The sequence below is a fragment of the Tubulanus polymorphus genome, chromosome 5 (genome assembly GCF_964204645.1).
Source record: "Tubulanus polymorphus chromosome 5, tnTubPoly1.2, whole genome shotgun sequence".
NCBI lineage: Eukaryota > Metazoa > Nemertea > Palaeonemertea > Tubulaniformes > Tubulanidae > Tubulanus > Tubulanus polymorphus.
Window position 1 is genome coordinate 2,748,938 of NC_134029.1, and position 12,076 is coordinate 2,761,013.

Below are 12,076 nucleotides of genomic sequence, written 5' to 3' on the forward strand. Positions count from 1 at the left end.
GCTGAAAAACAGAAGGTTTGGTCGTATTGCCCAAATCCGGGCGGATTCGTCTTCCATACGCATAGCTTCACAAATCAAAAGGTAAATTAAGTTCGTCTTTTGTCTTATTAAAAGGCTATCTGACTAACTAGCCTAGTTCCATCCCTTCTCCACCTGTGGCAAATCAAGTAAATTTGTATCCTTACAAATTGAGGTATCTCGGTTTTTGTCGAGTACCCGGATGCAATCCCACCGCGTTAAATACGTAGATTAGAGACTATTCGTCGGAAATAATCGACGGACTGCTGATTGGCAGTACGGTTTGTAGTGTTTACTGACCACTCAGTAGAAGTTATGGCCGATCATGTGGAGGTATTTATAGCGCAATTTGTCGTGCTGAACACGATTTGTCTGAGCAATAGTCTCGCACGCGGTTATGACAGGTAGTTTTTTACAGCGCGCGAATTTTCCAATTACCGGCGATGTTTACGAGCTCGATTTCCTGGCTGACCAGCGCAGCTACTCAAGTCGCTACAGCCGCAATGCAAAAAAACTATGAAAACGTCTAAAATACAGAAATACAAGTTAAATCACCTGGTCACGTGGGGAATAGACATAGTAGGATCGAATCCACTATATTCAAATTCAAGGACACACTGACGTCGGTCTCTAGAGTCCGAAACTGGCACATAGCCTCATCTAGCCTCACCTCATCGCTGTTCCTGGTATACACGAACTTTTCAAAATAACTTTTCAATTGTAAATATAACTAGTTATTGTATGACTAGCAACTGTTATTGTATAACTGCAAACTGTTTATTTTGTATGTATCCTGTGCTCGCAAAAAATGTACAATTTTCTGGAGCAATAAATTTAAATCTAATCTAATCTAAAAATCGAATCCACTATATACAAATTCAAGGACACACTGACGTCGGTCTCTAGAGTCCGAAACTGTCTTTTAATGTTCGATTTTATGTCTCGATACATTTTGTTTTGTTTTTTTTTTCAAATCTGTTTTTAGGATATTTGCCCGGATGTTTGGCGTCAATCGCGTCTAGAAACGGAATGTATAATCGGGGAAGGCTTACAGTTCATATTTCCTAAAACGACTTGTAACCCATTCAGTCCAGCAACAAGTAAGAATTTCCATCTTTTAACTTCAGCGTAGCGTTTTACCTTCACCGTTCAACCTGATCGAGAATCACGTGGTCTTTTTATGTAACAGCACGGCTGTTGAATAAAATGAAGTAAATGTTTCTAACTTTGTGTAATACGCGTAGGAAATGAGCAGTATAACGAGATGGATGTGGCTTTATATCCAGAATTCATTGAGGGTAGCTCGTCTGGTTAATTACCATGGTTACGATTTCAGACAACAACGACAGAAGAAAACGATCTATATCTGAACCTGAAGGAAACATCATTCAGTTTTTAAGTCCAGGACCCAGGTCCACGGTTATCAGTAACACTTACATTTTTTCATTTTGAATGAGTTAACTCCGAGTCAAATTATAACTCAAAAATGTGGAGCTGGGTCCGGCAATCTTCCTCCAACTTTTTCCTGCTTCGTTAAAACGTGTTTTCAGTCACGCAAAACCGGACCTATTAAATCATTTTCATGATTATTTTGTCACCAGCTGAAAACCTCTACTGTTATGGAGACTGGGAAGAAGAGGGATACATATACGTGATCGTTCATTCGGAAGGCAAATTTCCACGCTATACTTTGGTAAGAAATATTGTCAAGATGCACAAGCTCTCTGCACGCAATAATATTCATATCGATAGTTATTTCCGAATGCATTTTCATTAGATAAAAAAAATCATTAATGCTCATAATATGAAATAACGAATGTTTTGAATCGATAATTGGTGGAACTTGATGATTTACGTATATCGATTTTCACCGTTTTCAGCGATTTCCTTCGAATATCGGAGGGAAATTTGAGGCGTATTTATACGAAGGGGTTTTGACACCGAGCACTTCCGATGGTCGACCCCCGTTAGACGGAACGACCGTGTATTACAGGTTATCAATGTCGAGAGCGTGTAAGTATCGATACCGCGTGACTGTATCACTGTTCTCCTTTGGCAGGGATTCAAACCTGATGGCATCGCGATACTCTACCACAACACGACACCCTGCTGTATAATCCTTTAGGCAAATTCACGAATATCTGTAAATAACTCGGGCTGAAATAAAACGTGATTTCTGATTGGCTGATGATGATATCATTGTTAAGTAAGTGCACAAGATTCGGGTTAATCAGGCAGGGTTTCGTGCCATCACAGTCTCGCGATGTTATCGGGTTCGAGTCCCTGCCGAGGGGAGATGCGTGACTGACTCTGGCTGGGGATACAGTGTCTACGATACCAGCCAGGTTACCGTTGGGTTAGCCGTTCGTTCCATCTCAGATGCGCTGCCGCCAGTGTGTCTAATCGTGACGGCTCGTGCGACGACTTTTTACTGACACAAAAATGATTCATCTACCAATTATTTATTGATTCAAAATATAGAGATCTTGTTTTCTAAATAGATAAACTCTATATCGTGTCAAAGTATAGAATTCTTTGTAACTTCAGAGAGCAATTCAGGACAATTCTCTGTTCAGATATTATCAGATACTTGCTATAACCATTAAGTGCACTCATCTTTATTCAATTTTCAACAAAAAATCTGTCTGGAAACGCTTTGTAAACACTACAGAGATTTGTCTATTCGAGGTTTACTTATGCAAATAGAAATGTTATGTATAAAGAATTGATTTCTCTCTAAGCCACATTTAGATGATTACAAGCCACATATACAACATAAGAGTCATCCATTAACGGAAATGGAAGCTGTGTTTTTAGTTAATCTATACTGAAGAGTTCTCATCAACACTGTCTGTTAATTAACATCGATCTGTTCCCCTCTCTTCGTACATTCAACGATGCCTAACTCGAAAACACCGCCGCTTCTACGACACAAATATATGTCAAAAAGTATAGTCCGTATAGAGGTCTTGAAGTCGCGAGAAAATATGGTTACGAAATTTGTTCAGACGACAATTCGTTGATGATCTTTCCGAATGAATTACGACTTATTCTTAGTATATTAAATTAGAAATACAAAGGGCCACAGAATTAGAGACGGCTATAGTAATGTGACGACTTCTTAAGCGACTGAATTATTTCTTGTATTAGTTGTTACCGATGTATATTAAGAATTGGTAATTCTGGTCGTTGATTCCAGCCTCGTCTCCGTGCATGGATGAGAGCGAAAGATGTTCAGAGTTTTCCAGGGAAGGTTACTGCACGAGTAAACCACCGTATGAATACGCCACGTTCTGTAGGGAATCATGTGGCTTATGTTGTAAGTTGAAAACGTAATATCAAAGTCGTTATTCTGTGATATCTCATATCGCTTACACAAAGAATAAAAACGAAAAATATTCATGAAAGTATGAATCTGAAATTCTAATCTCGACCGTATTGTGCATCTTTTTTTTTACTCGCTCTACAGATAGTTCAGATAAAGGCAAACCGGAGTGTAAATTCCCGCAGAATTACCACGGAATCTGGATGCTTTATGAGACCGATAGAACTGAAGAAGTGATGGTTACTGAACGACACGCTTCGTTCACGTTACTGGGAAAATTCGTATGCAAAAATAAGGACTATGCACAACACAGATACAAAATTATGTCAACATTTGACAATGGATGGTCAGTGAAGACTTTATTATTATCAATTTCACTACATATTTGTTATGTCTATGATAAGTCTAACCAACAAGGCACTTAGCGATACAATATCACTAAACCATTTTTTAATTTCATTCACTTACTTTCATTCATTTATGAGGTAAAATCTAAAGATAGAAACTTTTAAAAACACCCTTCGTTTCACATTTTACCAACCACAAATTCTATAAAACTAACTATTATTTATTTTCAGTCGGGCTCGCTATACATGTATTGAATTCTACAAAGCTCACGAGAACATTTTACAGTATCGTATTTGTAAGTTTACAGATTAAATTACCAGTCATGTATCGATCAGACAAATTCTACGGAGTTTTTCACTAAAATCTATAAATAGCAATTTGCGAACAACTTTATATACCGATAACCTCCCCATATTGCTATTATTGTAGATTACTGATGTAAAATAAGATGAGATTCTTTGTTTATCCCATATACTGACTAATGAATAGAATAAAAACTTTAGCGCCCTCAGCCCAATTCTGATCTAAACGAAAACTTATGTGTATGAAGTAGATATCTGTAATCAATGTTTACTATCCATACAGTCGACGCCCTAATTGGTACTTTTAGAACTACCAAAGTATCTGCTACAGGGAGTAGTAATTGATCATTTTACTTCGCATTTTGTTTTTGTAGCGAAAAGTTTTAAGTCTGATCATAGTTTCCACAAGTTATGCCAGTTTCACGATGACCCAGGCCCGCTGTACGACCGCATTAGAAGTTCACATATGAAAAATTTAATTTGTAAGTAATTCTCTTTAACCTACGTATGAAAGTTTAATTTCTCGGTAGGCAGGATTTCTGCTAAGTCGTCTGAAACATAAACAAGGAATCTGAGAAAATAGAAAATGTGTTTAGCAAAGTTTGATTTGATTTGCAAGATTTAAAAACTCTATGGCGGATAAGAATCAGTGTTGGGAATGAAAAAGCGTGATCTGGCCCAGCCAGTTCTCTACGGGGTTTATTACGAGTCGGATTTGTTATTGACAGTCAGTCAATCAGGACGTAGAAGTGGATCGCATTTCAAAATGCATCGGGGAAAATTTGATGATTATCGCCGAGACACGAGATTGAGCAATCTGCTACAGGCGACGAGAGATCCACAGCCAGCGACGTGTGTGTTTAGAATACTCAATCTACACATCGAAACATAAGGGGGACGCGAAGATATGAATTATAATTGCAACTCATCAAATACTCTTTAATTCCGAATGGTTCTTTAAAGATGGATTTCTTCTCTCGACGCAAAGCTTTATTTTTCATGCAGTTCTTCGCTTGTTATTGCAAGCTAAACACAAAAATATTGTCTATAAATAGGTTATAATGCTGAAGTGATTGAGCGAGGATAACGTTGTCGCAAATATCATATTTCTTGCTGCATTATATTCTTACCGTGAATATCATGAACACACGCGATCATTTTAGTATAACACTCTAGAATTGAAGCACGCATCTGAAATGAAACAATTCTGACTTGAATCCAAGACTTGGCATCTGATGTTTTACCCGGTTATCTATATGTATGTGTATGGCTGTTCTGTTGTAGCTAAGTTATCAGTAAAGCGATCACAATGTCAGTTACACGGAATGGTACCGTTTAATGCGTCATTACCCTCCCCGACTGGACGGTCGCACTGTCTGGGAACGATGTCTGACTGGGATCCGTACAACTGCGTCAAAAGAAACGAATTGAGCGTCGCGATGAATACGTGTGAATTACCTCACACTCGTGACGGTAGGTGGTGCTCTTTGTCAACTTAAATGTAGGCGTTACGTGTATTGTTCGCACGCGTCATTTTGACCGTCAAATCGCAGTCAACTTTGACTTCATACTTCATTTAGCCGTCTGCGCTCGATGGCCAGCACGACTCGCTGTGACGTCATGCGAAGACCTCTACGGGACTAACCCACCTAACAAAATATGACTCCAAATCAAATTTATATGACCCTGCGCTTCGGGGGCAAATGAAGTACCGTATATCTGATAACAGAAACGTATCGTTTTTATGTTGCAGTGTATCATTGTATAGCTAAGTTATACCCTGCCGGAGCCGGTGGCAACGCTTTCTTGATCACTCACAGTAAACATAACCCACGGACATTCAATTGTTGGGTAGGTTTTTAATTGAAAGAAATAAAACAACTTGCAGCTCGTTTTATGGTTGTTTTGGGCCATTAACAACAGTGTAAACAATGTTCTTACTCTGCATGCTAGATAAACATTGACGAGATTTCATTCAGTTTCACGTGTGAGTTCTCGCTGTTTCTCGCAGTCGTTTTCGTCTTATTAAACAGTCTTGCCCCTGTTACACTTTGAGCGGGATTGGCGTGTGAAAACAATTTGATCAAAAATTCAGTAGCAATTGAATACAAAAATTTAGTGCTAACTTAATATTCAATATTAAGATGAAATCCCACTATTTACAGATTAAAAGAATTTAACAACCAGAATTTATTTATTAAATCTAAAATATATAAAAGACACGACGTTTTGATCTCACCCTAGAGATCATCGTCAGGTGTCAAATCAGGTCAAATTCTGGTTTTTAAATTCTTTTAATCCGTAAATAGTGGGATTTTATCTTATTATCCGTTCACCACGTTTGAGTGCGGTCATCGTTCTATTAAATATTCAATATGTCTTCGATTTTTTTATTCTTTAAACTGATTAGAGCTATTATGATTAGAGAATTCTCCGAGGTCACGATATCAATTATCATTTTATGACGAATCGAAGAAAGTATTGAATCCGTACTCTCTCTGTGTATCTAGATAATCAAACAATCAGATGGTGCTAAGAGGAAATGGAAGGGTAGAATAATCTATAAGATGCCGACATCGCAGTGTCACATCGGTACAGCTGAATCACCAAGACTAGAACAGCTAGCTTCTGTAACTTATTACCTTAATGACGGTAAGAGAAACGACCTTGAACTCCACCGAACAGGAAAGTCTTTAGGCATTGAAATCAATCTCATGATTCTCTGTTAAATTTTCAGACCGAAGGGATAGCGCGTGCGTAGGACCAACGCCTCCGCAAATAAAATATCGAGAAATAGAGAGACCTTTCCGTCCACCGTCTGGGCAGGAACAAAGTCGTCATGAACGTAGACCCCAGCCTATAAATCCCCGACCTAGACCACTCAAACCTAACCCTGAACCGAATAAAGGGGGCGCTGAACGAACTGAAAAGCCCGCGTTATTTATTGCTGTTGCCGTGCTGATTTGTATTTATTCGATGACGTCACAGTGGACTGTTAATTGAATGTGATATTTACTGTAATCTGTTACTGTTAGATATTCTGAGACAGTTGGTGAATTCAGTTTATCGCGGAAAAGCGATCTGCATAAAGTAAAATGTTGGTTTTCTGCAAAAATATCATAGAATGTGAATTAAGAATCGCTAGTTTGCTTTATGCGAGTAAGTAACCGTCGCTCTTGTTCGTATATGCTTCCGGAACTGGGAGAACACGGAAACTCGTGACGTCATGTGGCGTAGAAAGCGGTGGGCACAAATCGAGAATGGAGGATTAAAACTACGTTTTGTGGTCATGAGTTCACGGTGCACGGGGTTCTTTGTGGCTTAACTAACATAGAATATGTTTGGTGTGTCAGCTGAGGAGCTAGTTCTCGTGCAGTCTCTACCCAGCCTTCTCACCCGATCATTATATTTCGATGGCAAATTTTCCGGCAATCTACGCACCTGGTTACGTGTTAAACGCATTGCGTGATTGTTACTAATGGAACTGTACAACGAGACCACTTTCGATATCCCGTGCCTGTTACTAGCGGGCGAAAATAATCATAGATCCGAGTTAGCGGGAAAACGTAATTTTCAGCAGTGAACTTCAGATTATTTCAGTGCTTGAACATGCAAACGATAAATGGATTTGTTCAGAACCACCTGTTACTGTACCGCTAGAGGTATCACACTATAATATTCTAAGTGGTAAAACGAAACGAGCGAACGCAATCTAAAACTTTCAATTCTGACCATTCGTTCTAAACTTATACTTCTAAATTTTGACCGATGTTGAATTCATCGTAAAAATCGAATATTTTGTAAATATTCCGAATTCGTCGATATGATTTGTTAATACATACAAACACATATCATTCGCTAAATCAATCATTAATATATTATTGATATTTAAGTTTTTTACGAAGTGAAATGTGGTGTAAATAGAATAAAATTGACGTGTTCTTTTTAGATATTTCAATTTGTTTTTCAAAATGTCCTCTGCACCAGGCTGTGTTGCATTTTAACTCAAATGGTTCCATTCATTTTCGATGGAATACTACTAAGAGGGGCCCGAATTATAGGCCCTAAAGAGACGAGTACACTCTTCGCGGTGTTGGACCTGCCTTTTAAAGATTGACTCTTGAGTTATTGAGTTATTGATAGTGTTTGCTTATAATTGTAAAATTCGTACACTAAGCAATCTCCATAGAACCCGAATAAAGCACCAGATTTGATTCCTTACAGAAATCTCACAGTTTTCGCGATCACGATTTTAATTTCGCGAGATGTTCGTGTTATTTTATTCCGCTTGATCGGCGCTGATCAAAACGTCCGTAAAGCGAGGAGAAATAGCGGTGACGCTAGCGCGACTAGAACATCACTGAATAATCCTTTATCGTCTTGATACCAGAACTTACGGTTTAATACCCCCATTTCCCAATTCAATGAACTCGTGACAACATAGAAATTATATTCGAGCGTCGTAGGATCGAAAATCGTTGAGAAAAAATACGTCAATTTGAATTGTTTTTCTTGAGCTAAGAAATGTTTCGTCGAGCGTTCTACAGGGAATGTAATTGGAATTGCTCCAGTGCAAAGTGTTTCGCGGTTTGGATGGAATGGTTGTCGCGCTACCAGGAGATCTGTGTTTGTGGCGATAACTACGACCGGTTTTTTATTCAAACATTCTAATGGTAAATGACAACCAAAACAAGGTTTCATTTTCCCGTTTGCCATTCTAATAATAAGCCGTAAAATGTCTCTACGGAATTCCAAATCGCACGATTTCAGTTGCACAGTTTTTATTTAGACCACGGATCTTATCTCTGTGAACTATTCTTAATGCAGGAAAATGAGATGAAGCTGAAGATATATCCCGAATTAAATTAACAGCAGAAATCTATTTTACAATTCCCACACCCAGATCCGCCCTGTAATTCATCAAACTTTCTTCAGTTGAAAGTTATCACGATTGAGTCGTAAAAATCATCCCTCGCAGAGAAAGCTCCGTATCTCGCATTATAAGACACTTAAATTTATTCCGACAATCTGACACCAGAATCTGGTTTCAAATTGAAACAATTTATGTTGTAAATCTACTGAAATGACTCACTAATTGCTATTCAAGAACAGAAAATTTCGCTTCACGAGTCAGCTCATTTGAGACACATTATCTGTCTCATTTTCTGGATTATAGCCTGTGAACGTTTTGATCGATGTTCGCGCTAGAAACTGGAAAGCAGTCTCTCACAAACACACAGAGGTTCGATTCCTATCATAAATCAAGAATTAAGCATCGAAATGGATTACAGGATGTCATAGGATGAATATAGCATAGACGCCTTGGGCCTCCTTATGGAGTTGCACCCTGTATCTTTAGAAACTCGTAGAAAAAGGCTTTGGAATATAATAAAGCTACATGTTTCATAGAAGTTTGTTTCCTGTGCCAGGCAATGCATTTCTTTTGATTTGATTTCGAACTTTTCATATATTGATTTCGGCGAATAGAATCGTACAGAAATTCGCTGACATTTACATGTTTAACCGGTAACATTTAAGGGGCTTAAAGTGAGTCTTATGTTTCTAATGCGATGAGATATTTTTGCCCTTTCCACCGAGTAATTATTTTCAAACACCGCTTTAATCCCGGTGATTACAACTCGGTTTTTATCTCTGTGTCTGATTTTGATTAATGTGGGCTTTTGAAACGGTAGGCGAGCGAAGTTTCTTATAGACGAACAGATTCAAGAGTAAAACTATGCGGTGACCTTTAATGGAGATGAAACATTCGAATACTATGCCGTATCTTCCCAAACGAACGGATACTGCCTGATCGAGTCAGCCAACTGCTATTTTTATCTCAAAATAGGGATGATCCGTTATTCTATTCGTTTGATTGATTTCGTTCGATTTGTTTTCATTAAGTGTCCCTTATAAACCCACCACACACCTGCCGCGAGCGAAACAGGGGGTTTGATTTTAAAATCGGAAATCGAAGTACAGATATAGTTGCCTGATCGAAGAACATAACGTAACTGCAGCCGAAGAAAAGGCTAAACATTTAAAGTTTGAAAAATCTCGCACTTCGACCGAAAAATCAAGTCCTAAATGATTCGTGAAGATCACAACTCGAACCGTGGATGAACTACTTTATGTATCCCCAAGAAATATTCCCGACTCTATAGCGTGGGATTTTCTATTTTATCGTCATAAGCACGGGCGAATGTTGCAGCAATGATTAGCTAAACATTGCACAACCTACCGAATACGATACCTCAAACGAACAGAGACAGAACTTCCGCAAAAGGCCACGAGACATTGAATATCAATCCTTGATGAAATAAATGATAAACGTTCATTTTCTGGCGGTAAACCATGATACAAAAATGGTCTCATATTCATAAAAATTGATGACGGACAACAAATGCCCATGTCATATTCCAGGTGAGACGGAGACCGGAGAGTTGCTATATGATATAAACAGCTCGATACGTATTACGACAGTAATCTGAGGATTAGTGATTCAACGGGCGTATTTTCTGCCTGTTTGGACTGTAACTGTTCAATTCGCCTGTCTGCTACTGCTGACCGAAACTCTTCCGTCAGTCATCGATCAATCCTACACACACCGAATTATCTTTGCCCTTCGCAGAAAAAAACCGTCACCGATAAATGTTTTAAGAATAGATTCTAGTTGTTTACTTATAGCATGGTTGGACTTTGACTGTAGGTCTCGAGAAGAATACTCGGTAACGTGAACCTGGACCCAGTTCGAACCCTGGAACTGGGTCCAGGTTCAGGAGATTACTGTCGAAGTCCTATTTTTCAACCTTATCATTGGACTAAAAGCATAGACACAGATATGATGACGTTTTTTTTTCAATGTGTCTTGTAAAACAACCACATTCAATCACCTGTACTATTGTAACGACACCTGAACAGATGCGTTATGTTTGTCACGTTCACTTTAATGATATTAAGTGTCTCAGATTTTATCACTTATTTATAGCATTAACAGTAAGAGATGATGGTTCTCAGTATACGAACATATGATTTAAGGTGCTGAGAGACAGAGCGAGAGAGGGGGAGAGGAGAGGGAGGGAGGGGAGGGAGGGAGTGCAGAGCTTCTCTTCTGATTGCTCAACACGTATTTAAGAAAATTAATGTCAACATTTTCGGAATTTATTCGAATAAAATTTACACCACGTGAACTTATATATGAATATAGCGTCCTTGATATCTAGATATTTAATACGTACATCGTCAGTGACTCCCAGGGGTCACTTGACTTATTCATTGAGCTGACCCGCAATACAGTCTATAAACTCCACCTCAAGTGTATAAAACGTATACATTCAGCGATCAATTTTTTACGATCAATTTGCAACTTTCTGGTGCTGAGTTATGAATCCCATGTCCTTGTTAATATATTATGAAGGGAAATATCGAGCCCATAAAACCAGGTCCAAGGTTTTAATTCGTCTGCTAAAAGGCAATACACTATGAAGTTAGGTCATTTTGATGCTTAAGCTCATAACCGGTATTACTATAAGCGATAAGTCCTAACATCGTTGATTCAGTTTACGTTAGAGTTCATCATTTGTAATGAAATTGAGCCCAGATGTAAGTACATGTAACAAGGATCATTCGTTATAACGAATCGCCTCATTACCCTGACTCATTACGACGTAGCCTACTGATGTCTATTTCGTTGTTAGAACGGACGTCGAGAGTGCTCAAGACTCAAGATTGTTTCTATGTTTTAGTTCAGCTGCCCATTTGTGCTGGTCAACGATATCAGGTATCTGCTAGACAGAATTGACGGAGTTATATCACCGAACGTTCGTGCAAACGAATAAGAAATAGACGTCAGGATGTCATTGAGTAGTAGTAAGGAGTAAATCGTGTTGGAGCACAGCTGGGACTGTATGAGAAGAATACTATAACTAACGCTACCATTTCGATGAAGTTCACATGTTCATTTAGAAAAATATTACTCATCACGACTCGATATTCGTGTTCGGGTGCTGCTTACGTCATCATCACACGAAATATCGGCTTATTAGTCGTGCTAATTATCGCCGACTACTGGGTTTGAATGATG

At 38.6% G+C, this 12,076-nt stretch overlaps 1 long non-coding RNA gene across 1 annotated transcript; it reads left to right on the plus strand.

Moving 5' to 3' along the window:
• On the plus strand, positions 1 to 1,692 carry LOC141904924 (uncharacterized). Its single transcript, XR_012619223.1, has 3 exons — positions 1 to 81; positions 1,004 to 1,118; positions 1,620 to 1,692. It is a non-coding gene; the product is annotated as an uncharacterized LOC141904924 (long non-coding RNA).
• Positions 1,693 to 12,076: the final 10,384 nt, after the last annotated feature.